The sequence below is a fragment of the Phascolarctos cinereus genome, unplaced genomic scaffold (assembly GCF_003287225.1).
Source record: "Phascolarctos cinereus isolate Bilbo 61053 unplaced genomic scaffold, phaCin_HiC Scaffold_4;HRSCAF=312, whole genome shotgun sequence".
In the NCBI taxonomy this organism is placed as follows: Eukaryota; Metazoa; Chordata; class Mammalia; order Diprotodontia; family Phascolarctidae; genus Phascolarctos; species Phascolarctos cinereus.
This window is the reverse complement of record NW_027555847.1, coordinates 51,329,881-51,342,050: the sequence shown is the minus strand read 5'-3', so window position 1 is coordinate 51,342,050 and position 12,170 is coordinate 51,329,881. Positions and strand designations below refer to the sequence as shown.

Genomic DNA, 12,170 nt, shown 5'->3' with positions numbered 1-12,170 from the left:
GTTTCCTCATTGTGAGGTCCACATATATACCTAGGATACCTGAGCTCAGAGCATGGATGCTTACTGGAAGAAGCAGGATTTTAATTAGCATGAGGTATGTGCAGCCACAGCAAAGGTTAGTCCAACATAATGAATTTCTTTAGTATATATATGCATATACACACATATACACATATACACATGTATACATACACATATATATACACATACATATATACATATACATACACCCCCCCCCCCCACACACACTCACACATATATATATATAAAACATTTGAACTATACCATTATGAGCCATTCATGTCTATTCCATGGCCATAACACAATGTGAAATACAAAAATTATTTATTGACTGACTGAATCATAAGTATAGTCTGAAAAGAAGCATGTGTGAGTAAATGTTTATGAATATATACATATGTGAATGTTTATCTATATGATATAATTTCACTTATATGTAAGTTATTATACTATAGTACATTAATATAATATTATAATATAATTATTATATCATATAATATTATATATTTATATCCTTTTGGGTATATGATAATAATAGCTTATATCTATGTAGTATTTTAAGGTTTGCAGAACACTAGACTTGTTATCTTATTTGGTCCTCATAAAAATCCTGTGAGTTAGGTGCTATTGTTATCCTCACTTTACATACAGATGGTGAAACTGAGGCTGAGTTTAATCGGCACGCCCCAGGTTACACAGCTAGTAACTGATGGAGGAGTCCAACTCAGGTGTTCCTAACTCTGCCAATATTATTCGCTACTCCATCTAGCTGCCTCAAATGTATTTGTGTCACCTACAATCTCTGGGTGGGGATGGGGAGGGCCTTTTCAGAAGAAGGGGTCTCAGTCCAAACTCAAACTAGGCTTAGTCCCGGGGGAACCTGACATCTAAAGAAGAGGATCAAGGTTTCCTTGCTGTCTCTGGCTCATTATGCCCTGACTTAGGAGTCCCAGGAAAAATCTCTTTAACAGAGCTTAGGTATGGCTCATGTCTAGGGTGCCTTCTAAAAGGGGTTAACAGAGTCCCTTCTAGTAAGGCATTTAATGCACAAAGCAGCATCAAGTGTGAACCAGGCCGAGATCCTTCACTGTCCCTGGTCACAGATCACTGTCCCCATCCTCCTGGCTCATGCTTGGCCAGTAAAGCAAGTCCAGCCCATCCATAGCTTATTATCATCATTCTGTGCAACACTCAAATGACCTCCTTTCAGTTCTGAAGGCTATTGCTCCATAGCTGTCAGACATCCATATCTCCTCCTGCTTCCCTCTCCCAGAAGTCAGTTCTAGTTCAAGATCAGGAACAGACCACTGGTACTTGACAAATGCTGGCCAGAAGGTAGGCCCTTTTTACCTTCCTCCAAATTTTGATTGAATATGCCTCTTTGGCATGGTAGAAGACAGGTTACATTTATATAAATGTATTTGCCAACAAGTTGTGGAATAGCTCCTGATCTGTATTGATAAAGAAGATTTCCTTGCTGGGAATTCCCTAGACTCATGATATCACAGGACCCAGTCAAAAATAAAACCAAAAAATGCATGCATGTACATGTGTATAGGTATGTATAAATATTTTATATACCTATACATTATGTACATGCAACATAAATGTATGTAATGTATGCATGTGTATATAGGATGTGTATACATGCACTCACATATCTCATCTAACACTGGGAATTGTGCAGAATAGTATGAGGAGAGTGATGCCAGCTAGGAGACCTACCCAGTGGTAACTGTAAAGGAGACTGCAGGTCTTTGGGAAAAGTGGCTTACTGAAGGGAAGATGGTCTTGATTTTCTAAGAGTTCTGTGGTGACTCCTAGTTTGTTTCTTTCAGTTTTGTGAATTCCACGCTCTCCTCTCTTCCTCCTTTCCCCTCTCTGGCTTTTCCTTTCCCTTCTTTTTTTCTTGACTGAATGGAAAATGTATTTGCCACCATGTAGGTCCATGTCTGTAAAATGAGCTGAAGAAGGAAACGGCAAACCACTCCAGTATCTTTGCCAAGAAAACTCAAATGGGGTCACAGAGGGTTGGACATGACCAAAACCACTCAAGGACAACAACAACAGACAAAGTCTACAAAAAGTACTGAATTCACAAGTCAGAGCACCCGTGTTCGAATCCTGACTCTGCCAATATGTCTCTGGGAATGTGACAGCTTTGCTGGCTTCAGTTTCCTCACCTGTAAAATTAGAGAGCTTGATTTAATGATGACAACAACTGTCTTTTAAGCCATGTTTGATACAATAAATGTATTATCTTACGTTAGGTATTAAAGGCAGCTAGGTGGCACAAGAGTTTAAGTACTAGACTTGGAGTCAGGAAGACCTGAGTTCCACTTTGACCAAGCAGGTGTGTGACTTTGGACAAGCCATTTAACTTATCACTGCCTCAGTTTCCTTATCTGTAAAATGGGAATAAAAATGGCACCCATCTCCCAGGCTGGTTGTGAGGATCCAATGAGATAATATGTGTAAAATGCTTTGCAAACCTTAAAATGTTATAGAGATATCAGTTCTGATTATTATCCCCATCTTACAAGTGGGGAAACAGAATCTCAGAGGGGTTAATGGATTTGCCTTTGGTCACACAGCTGGTCAATGTTAAAGGTGAGTTTTAAACCCATCTGTTTCCTGACTTCAAGGCCAGGGCTCTCCTCAAAGCTGCTTCCCACTGACCCCTAAAGTGACCTTCTAGTGCTGATGTGTGTGTATTCTAAGACAAAACCCTATTACTCCTATTAGTTCTAATTCTTCTTTACATCATGACTAATGGGAAAATACGCTTAATATGAATGTATAAGTAGAGCCTATATCAGATTGCATGCCGCTGTCTTGGGGAGGGGAGAGGAGAGGAGAAGGAGATGAAGGGGGAGAAAATTTAAAACTCAAAATCTTATGGAAGTGAATGCTGAAAACCAAAAGTAAATAAAGTAATTATTGAAAAAGACAAAACCCTAGTAACTGATAGCTGATGGCTGAACATCTAGTACATCCTAGCTTATGGCTGGATTGTTCTGTTCTCAAAACCAATAGTTTGTTTATGGAACAAATAACCCCCCGAAGGCCTCCAAGCCCTCTGTGATAGATGTTTGGGTGCTACTTTGTTCTTCAGGTCTCTCCAGAACTGTTGTGTTTACGTCTGAACACTTGGGGTGCAAATCATTGACTTTAATGACTATGTACAAGGGCCCCATAGCATGAGGGGTGTTATCACTCTTTAGCAGAGGGAATGGAGCAGTCCAAAGGGGGCTACATGGCCTAGTGGGGAGTACACAAGATTGGGAAGTCAGGGGGTCTGGGTTCTAGTCTGGACACCAATACCAACTGCTAATGTGACACCGGGCAAGCTACTTTCTCCTTTTTGCGTATGATAGTTTAGGTAGCTGGATCAGTCTGCTTCCTAAGGTATTTCCATTTATAAATTTCTCAGAATCATAAAATCATTGAATTTCAAAGTTGGAAGGGAAATCAGTAGCCACTGACTCTAACCTGACCAAGAAGTCCTCGTTGTCACTTCCAACATCCAGTGTCTGCCTGAAGACCTTTAGTGAGGGTAGATCCATTACATCCCAAGCCAGTCTGTTTCACTTTTGGAGAATCTCATTGGGTAGCTAGGCCATACAGTTGCTAGAGCGCCGGGCCTGGAGTCAGGAAAACTCTCTTCCTGAATTCAAATATAGGATAGCTGGGAGACCCTGGGCAAATCAGTTCATGCTGTTTGCCTTAGTCCCCTCATCTGTAAAATGAACGGGAGAAGAAAATGGCAAACCACTCCAGCATCTTTGCTGAGGAAACCCCAAATGGGATCATGAAGAGTAAAACATGACTGAACAAAAACAATTGTTGGGAAATTTTTTCCTTGAGCTTAAATTTATCTCTCTGAAACTTCTAACCATTCTCCTAGTTCAGCCTTCAGGGCTAGATGGAAAAAATCTGATCTTTCTTCTGTGATAACCCCTCAAACATTTGAAGATTGCTTTCATGGCAATGGAGGCCATAAAGAAGCATTGTACACCAGCAGAAAAAAGTGGTGTCTGAAGAAATATTCTGAATAATGTTCTATGAGTAAAATATTTAACATACCCTATTAAATGTTAAACTTCTATAGCAGAATGAGAGACACTGCAGTGTTGCAGGTAGCTTATTGGACTCAGAGATGGGAAAGGCTTGGCTCTGATCCCACCTCTGACACTTATTAGTTGTGTGACCATGGGGAAATTATTTGTCTTTTCCCAACATCAGTCTCTGATTCTGTACAGTGGGAATAATAATGCCTGTAGTATCTCTCTCAAAGGCTGGTTGTGAGGTTCAAGTGTAATAATGTATGTACAGTATTGGTTATTCATTTTGTTATTGGTGACCCTTAGTGTTGTTCTCTCTCTCTTCATCCTTCTCTCTTTCTCTCTGTGTCTCTCTATTTTCTCCCTCCTTCTCTCTCTCTCTTGTTCTCTCCCCTTCCTCTTTCTTTGTCTCTCTCCATCTCTGTCTTTCTCTATTACCATCTTTCTGTCCCTGTGTCTCTCTTTCCTCACTTCTCTGCATCTCTGTCTTTGCCTCTTTTACAGTAGCTAAGCAGTCATTACAGAGCCACAGGTGATCCAAGGATGAAGCTTCTCTACCTTCAAGGTCCTCTCAGTATATAACCCCAGGGCTAGTCCGCTCTGGGCCTCCAGAATCTTCACCTCCTACAAAGAAGGATCTACTTAGTTACTCCCAAAGCACCTAAACACACCTGGGCACTGCAAACAAAGCATCCAGTGAGGGTAGAGGAGGATGCCAGTATGACATAAATGCAGCCAAACTGTTAAAAGAATAAGCAGGAGGTTTTTTCTCTCTCCCACCTGTGATCCATCCTCCATCCGCCAATAATTGTCATTGTGGAGTACAGGATAGAGCACTGGACGTGGCATCAGGCTAGCCTGGGGTCAAAGACTTCTTCTGACACTTAACTAACTATGTGATCCTGGGCAAATCACAGATCCTTTATGGGGCTCAGCTTCTCTAAAGTAGGGATAAAGAAGTTCTTCCTTATGGGTCATTTTGAGGAGCAAATGAGATAATGTACACAAATTTGGTTACAAGCCTTGAGTCCCTTTATAAATGGGAGCTGTTATTATCATATTACCCCTACCCCCATGTATTATCATGACCCTTACTGAGGGGTCATCGTGTTTGGTTCTTTAAACAAATCACTAGGAAGGGACCAAAGATTCTATACAGTCAGTGTAGCTATAGTGATTAGGGGTGGCGAACCTCCAGCTAGAGACCACACGTGGCCTTCTAGGTCCTTGGAAGCAGCCTTTTGACTGAGTCCAAGTTTTACAGACAAATATTTTTATTAAGGAGATTTATTCTATGAAGTTTGGATTCAATCAAGGGGCTGCCCTTGAGGACCTAGAGGGCCACATGTGGCCTCAAGGCCACAGGTTCCCTACCCCTGAAAGATGTAAGGGAGGATGGATGGGGTCCCCACCCAACTCAGTTGATACAGTTATGGAAAGACCCAAGTAATCACAAGACATTAATGAGATCTTCCTAGAGCATATGTGCTACACCTCTATTAATTCAAGAAAGGTTTCCAGAGAAGGTTAGAATCCAGGTAAACACTTGGAGTCAACCATACATGGGTCTCAGCTAACTAGTTGTATGAATTTGGGTAAGTCCTTCAGCCACGTGTAGCCTCATTAAAATGGGGATTGTTCTCCATTCTCCTCTTTTCAGAAGGCTGTTGTGAGCAACATATTAGATAATGGACATGGAAGTGCTGTATGACCACAAAGGACTTCGAAAAATGATAATCTTTGGAAGATGAAGGTTGGAACAAACATGGGAGAAAACATTGTGAAGTCTGAAGACCATCCTCCTATGCCAGTGGTGTTGTGTAAACATGAGAGAAGTAGAACAAACTTTCCGAAATCCATTTTATGACGATGTTTTACTGGAAGTCTGTGTTCTTATTTTAAAATCATTTTTTGTTTATTGTTATTGTTCAGATTTCCAGCAGGAGATGTTCCTTTGATAATGTGTCATGGAGGAGGATGTCCTTTAGAGTATGAGATGAGCAGAGATAATACAATGGATGTGATTGGAAAGGGAAAGAATGCATAGGATGACTAGCAGAGAATGGTGCAACATGGTGGTCTGAGGACCCATAGACCCCCAAATCAGGCTATCAGGAGCCAGATTTACTGCATATCCAGCCAGGCCAGCCTGGATTTATGAAGATAATGAAAGACTCTTGTTATAGGGTTTTATATTCAAAGACAAGACAATGAACCCTGGTATAATGGAGAGAATATTGGACCATAGGGCAAGAAAACTGGATTCCAGTCCTGGCTTGGACACTCACCTATTGTATGATCTTAGGAGGGTCATTTCAACTTTCTGGGTGTCATCTCTATCATGAGGATGCTGCATAACAATTAGAGCACCCAACTTGGATTTGGGAAGACCTAGGTTCCATTTTTCTACCTCAGACACTTACTGTGATCCTAGAGAAGCTGTTTAAACTTTCTAAGTCTTAGTTCTTTTAATCTGTAAAATGGGAATAATGTTAGTATCTCACCAGCCTAGGGATCAATGAGATAATGTAAATATACAGAGGATGATTTGCAAGACTTAGAGCACATACATATACATATAGTTTATATATGCAAGCTATGAACAGCCATTATCAACAGTAGCAGCATCACTGTCCTCTTCCTCCTCCACTTATTACTATTAAGTTATTTGTAAGGTTCTTTCTACCTCTAATAGCCTATGAGCCTACAGGTCTATTCTACTCATGCCCAAATGAATACAAATCAGTCAACAAGCATTTATTAAGCTCCTACTATATGCCAACCACTGCATTAAATAGTGGGTGTACAAGAAAAGGCAAAAAACAGTGTTTGCTCTCAAGGGGCTCACAGCCTTATAGGAAAACAGCTGTAAATAGCTAGCTACAAACAAGTTGCATGTAGGATCAGCTGGAGATAATGACAGAGGGAGAGCACTAGCAATAAGGGGGATTGAGAAAGGCTTCCTGTAGGAGGTGAGATTTTAGTTGGGACTTGAGGGGAGCCAGGAAGCCAGGAGGTGGAGATGAGGAGGGAGAAGATTCCAGGCAGGGGAGACAGCCAGTAACGATGCCCAGAGTAAGGAGTTGGAGCATCTTGTGTGAAGCAAGGAAGTCAATGTCACTGGAGCAATGTACATGGAAAGGGGCAGGCAGGTGTAAGAAGACTGGGAAGGTAGGAAAAGGCCAGGTTATAAAGGGATTTGACTTCCCACAAATAAAAATCCTCTATTAGTTTCTCTGTAAGGTTTCACCATACTTGACTCCTTAGTACACAGTGATGGCTTACCACATTGTTGTTGCTGCTCAGTTGTGTCTGACTCTTTGTGGCCCATTTGGGGTTTTCTTGGCAAAGATACTGGAGTGGTTTGTCATTTTTTTTTCTCCATCTCATTTTACAGGTGAGGAAACTGAGGCAAACAAGGTTAAATGATTTTGCCTAGAGTCACATAGTAAGTATCTGAAGGTGATTCGGAACTCAAGTATTCCTGACTCCAGGCCTGGCACTCTATCCACTGTACCACCTTGCTGCCCACTACATCTAAGCCTTCAAATATTGGGAAGTATCTTCTGCCAAACCCAGATGCCTTTTTTGTAAATACAAGGTAATAATGATAATTGCTGACTTTTATATAGCAATTTAATGTTTTCAAAGCATTCTATATATGTGATCTCATATGAGCCTTAAAACAAGCCTGTGAGATTGAACTATGTATATTATTATCCCCATCTTACAGAATAGGAAACTGAAATTCTGAGAGTTTAAATGATTTGCCCATGGGCAAACAACTATGGAATATCTAGGGTGGGATTCGGACCTAAGATTTTCAAAATCCAAATTTTGCATTCTATCTACCATGCCAAACTATGTCTGTACCTACAGAGAAACGAAAAACAATAGCATCTCTTACTGGTATCAATGGAGGCTTTAGAGAATAGCAGCAGCGATGTCTTGTGAAAAACTGATTATAGGCATTGGAGAAAGAAGACTGATTTGGTCTGTAGGGAATAAGGATAATTATTATTTCTTTTGGATAAATTAAAATTCAGTGAACACCATTAAATACCCAATATTTACAAAGCCTTTTACTAAACACTGGAAATTCCAAGTTAGAAATGAAAAGCATCCCCTGCCATCAAGGAGTTTACTTATAAACCTGATGTAGGCTTTCAGAATGGGTAAAATCTGGCACCAAAAACATGTCCTTAATTCATGGAACCATGGCCTTCTAGAGTTGGGACCTTAGAGGTCATCAAGTCCCAATGATGTCCAATTCAGGAATCTCTTCATATCATCTCTGACAGGGCACTGTGCCTCTTGTTTAATATTTCTGGGGACAGGGAACTCATGATCTCATAAAGCAGACTGCTTCATTGTTGGACAGCTCTAATTGTTGGAAAGTTCTTTATTTTTGCTAAAATTTGCTTTCCTGAGCCTCCCCAACATTGATACTGGCCTTATTACTCCTATTTTATAGATGAGAAAATTGCCCTCTAAAACCAAAGTAATTGGAGTTTGAGAATTGGTTGGCATCCTGGGATTTGTTCAGCAGGACAAACATTTCCTTGGAACTATGAGAGTTGAACTTGAGTCATGTTTGGGAGTTTTAAAATACACCCCCCACACACTTTTAATGATGAAACTGAGAACAATAAGCGGGGAGGTAGTATCTCCAACTCTATCCAGAACTTAATGATCCAAACTGGAAAGTATTAGGATCAATGGTACAATCAGTGATACAAGAGAACTGACAGAAGAAACCAAAAGGAAAAATGAAAGAGGGCAAAACAAAAGCAGAAAAGGGAAAGACTGATTAGGGCTATTTGAACTTTGCAGGCACCTTTGAGCAAAGGACTTGGGGAGAAGCTAAGGACTGAGAAAAGTTCTGAAGAAGACTTGCTCTTTCCCCAATTTTCCTTCTTCATATCTGTCCAGTAAAATATTCTGACATAATCTGCTTGAATCTTTTCTATTCTGAATTTTCTCTTTCTTGAATCTATACTCTCTAAACCTAAATGTTTCCTATACTCTGATCTTCTCTCAAATAGAGACAACATAAGGATTTGTTGAAGTGTGATGTATAAAAATTTTGAGAGACAAAGTTTCTGGGTAATTAATCATTTTATTAAATATGCTAGCAGACAATTAATAAAAGGGGTCAGTGACACTTTCAAATGCCAAAGACCCTTCATGGAAACCACTCAGCTCATATGCCCTTAGAAGAGAGGGTGTTCTTGACAGTGGCAATCAATTCTGATTGGTTGACAAGTAATGAGAGAATTAATATTATAATGGAAGGTAGGCTTATTCTAATGAAGGTCTGTGACACATGACTCTGATCACCCGGTCTTGGTCAAAGAGACTTATCTATACCAACATCACTCTGTCTAGGGTAATCTAGATGAAGGGGGAATTCACTTCTATCTAAACCTGTTTGAGTAAAACAATGGGCTGGAATCCATCAGTTCACCTAAACTAACATTTCTTTACTTTTTGAACAGATCTGAGTTTTCCCAGTGGAGTGTGTCTGTCCAAGAGTCCATCTCTTTATCAGCTGTGCCCTTCAAAGTCTCATTAAATCATCTATAGGGAACGAGGAAACAGAAGGGGGGGGAAGCCTTATTCTTAATTCAATAATTGGTTATTAATATGAGAAAAATAATCATTTGTCTCAGAAAGTACATAAAATTTATATTAGAAAATTTTCCTAACTGGGGGCTCTGAGCTATTGTGATTGTGCTATTAGTTTTTCATCTGATGCAAAGTCCATAACATGGCAGAGGAGGGGACCACAAGGACATGAGGACAATCACACTGTCCCTAGACTACAATGTGAGCTAATTGTTGTAACAGAGTTGGCTAATCAAATCTCCAGTGAGAGAGGAGGTAGAGAGAAGAGGGCTATGGCTTAAGAGAAAATAACACCTTAAACCACCTCCCAGGAAGGAGATAGGCAAGGCTTGGGAAAGATTAAACTCTGGGATATCTAGCAGTGAGGAAGAAACAAGAACACTTGAATGCTGACCAATAGACCCTACACTCCACAGTGACACCCAGTGGTGTTAAACTATACAGAATAATTTTAGATTCTTAACTCCACAGTCTTTTGTTAGACTCAGCCTCTTGTTATAGCCTGCTAAGATCTTTTGTTTTAACAAACCCTTTTTTTTTCTTTTGGCTAGGCAATGGGGTTAAGTGACTTGCCCAGGGTCACACAGCTAGTAAGTGTTATGTGTCTGAGATCGGATTTGAACTCAGGTCCTCCTGAATTCAGGGCCGGTGCTCTATCCACTGCACCATCTAGCTGCCCCTTAACAAACATTTATTAAGTACCTATTATGAGAGGTGATGTAATGTAGTGAGTGGCAGTATACTGTTGTGAATAGAGAAATGGCCTTAGAACTGGGAAGAGATGAGTTCAAGTCCTATCTTTGACACATACTGACTGTGTGACCCTGGGTGAGTCACCCAAACTTTCAGTGTTCCAGGTCAGTCAAACTCAAATCAAAAGGATCTCTACAGGCTGAAATTTGACTTAGAAAAGCACAAATTAACGTCATCTATATTGTATAGTATTTTAATTTATTTTGTTTAATTTTTTCCAGTTACATTTTCATCTGATTCCTTCCTGTACATTTTTTTGTAGGTGGCTGGGGGGAGCTGTGAGTTTAACACCTATGCAATAGGCAATTTTCTAAGACTCTAAGTTGTAGAGAAACCATCAACTTGAATTTGTAGAAGTCCACCCATCTGGGTGCTCCCTCTGTCAGGGAAATCACAGATCTAATCCCTATCCTTATCTATGTGGTAAGCACTGTTCATTGTACATTGTACAATTCACCATATGTTGCAGATACAAAATAAAAACCAAACCAACCCAAATCTTACCTGAGATGGGATTGAATCCAAGTCTCTTGACTTAATATCCAGTGTTCCATCCAATCATAGTATTTATTCATCACTAAAGAAAGTCTCCTAAAAGCAACACTTGATTTTTTTGGGCTGTGCTGTATTCACTTGAAAAGACACAATGTCTAAATTATACAAAATATCCTTCAAATCAGACTCACTAATAATATGGACTGATCTTTAGCAGTCTTTATTTCTGAAGTTTTCTTAATGTACCAACAACTCCTTTTAACTTAAAAGGGAAATATTCAGACCTCTTTAAAAAAAGATAGAAGGCACTTTCAGGGCAGGCTCTCAATCTGTGTGGACACCCATTTGCTTAAGCAATGCTTTAATACGCTGCACTAAATTCTTACAGGAGAAAAATGGTTTGACTTTCATAATTTTGGAATATATGCTACTCCTTAATTCTTTCTCCAGCTATGTGCTGCACCACTCTCTACATTCCCCAGACACTGAAAGACAACAACTTTAACCTCATTTACGTCACATGGACTATGCATGAGACCTTACTCTTGTCTGAGAGGGTCAGTCTGTTGAAGGCTGGAGAGAGGGAGGAAGGAAGGGGAGTGTATAAGGGAAAGGTCAGGGAAGAGACCCAGAGAGAAAGAGGAAAGCTGTATTTCCTGGCCGTTTTGATAAACACTGATCGAGAATTTACTGCATGCATGATCCTTTGCTAGATATCGTAGGAGGTACAAAGGTAAGTAAAAAATGGCTCCTGCCCTTGAGGAACTTACACTTTAGGGGGTAAGACAAGATCTATACTGAATAGCTATGGCACCAGGCAAAACATGACAAGTTCAGTGTAAGTGGTTAATTCAAAGTGATGGAGTTCGGAGGAGTGATGAGTTCTTTCATAGAGGATGGTTGATTTGTTTCTGGAGTTGGTAGAAGAGGTGGGGGTAGAGTGTTGCATTGGGGAAATGAGTAAAAATGGAGACATGTAAATGGAGAGCGGTATTTCAGGGTAGGATCAGGAGAATTTGTTGATAGACCAACAGCTGTTGGTGGGAGGTTTTATGATGATGTATTAAGAATAATTTGAAAGATGGAATGGGGCAGAATTCTGGGAGTAAGGTAAGAGGAAGGAATTGGATGATCTGACTTGAGAGGCCTGCAAAGAACAGAAGGAAAGTCCCCAAATACATGAAACTTTAATTTACCATCATATTTCCA

The 12,170-nt window shown here is 40.1% G+C and overlaps 1 protein-coding gene across 1 annotated transcript in view; it reads left to right on the top strand.

Moving 5' to 3' along the window:
• Positions 1–11,539: 11,539 nt before the first annotated feature.
• Positions 11,540–12,170, top strand: part of SSUH2 (ssu-2 homolog) — a 158,748-nt gene continuing 158,117 nt past the window's right edge. The window contains exon 1 of the mRNA XM_078152169.1: positions 11,540–11,694. The gene's annotated coding sequence lies outside the window, so the exon portion shown is untranslated. The remainder of the gene's footprint in view (positions 11,695–12,170) is intronic.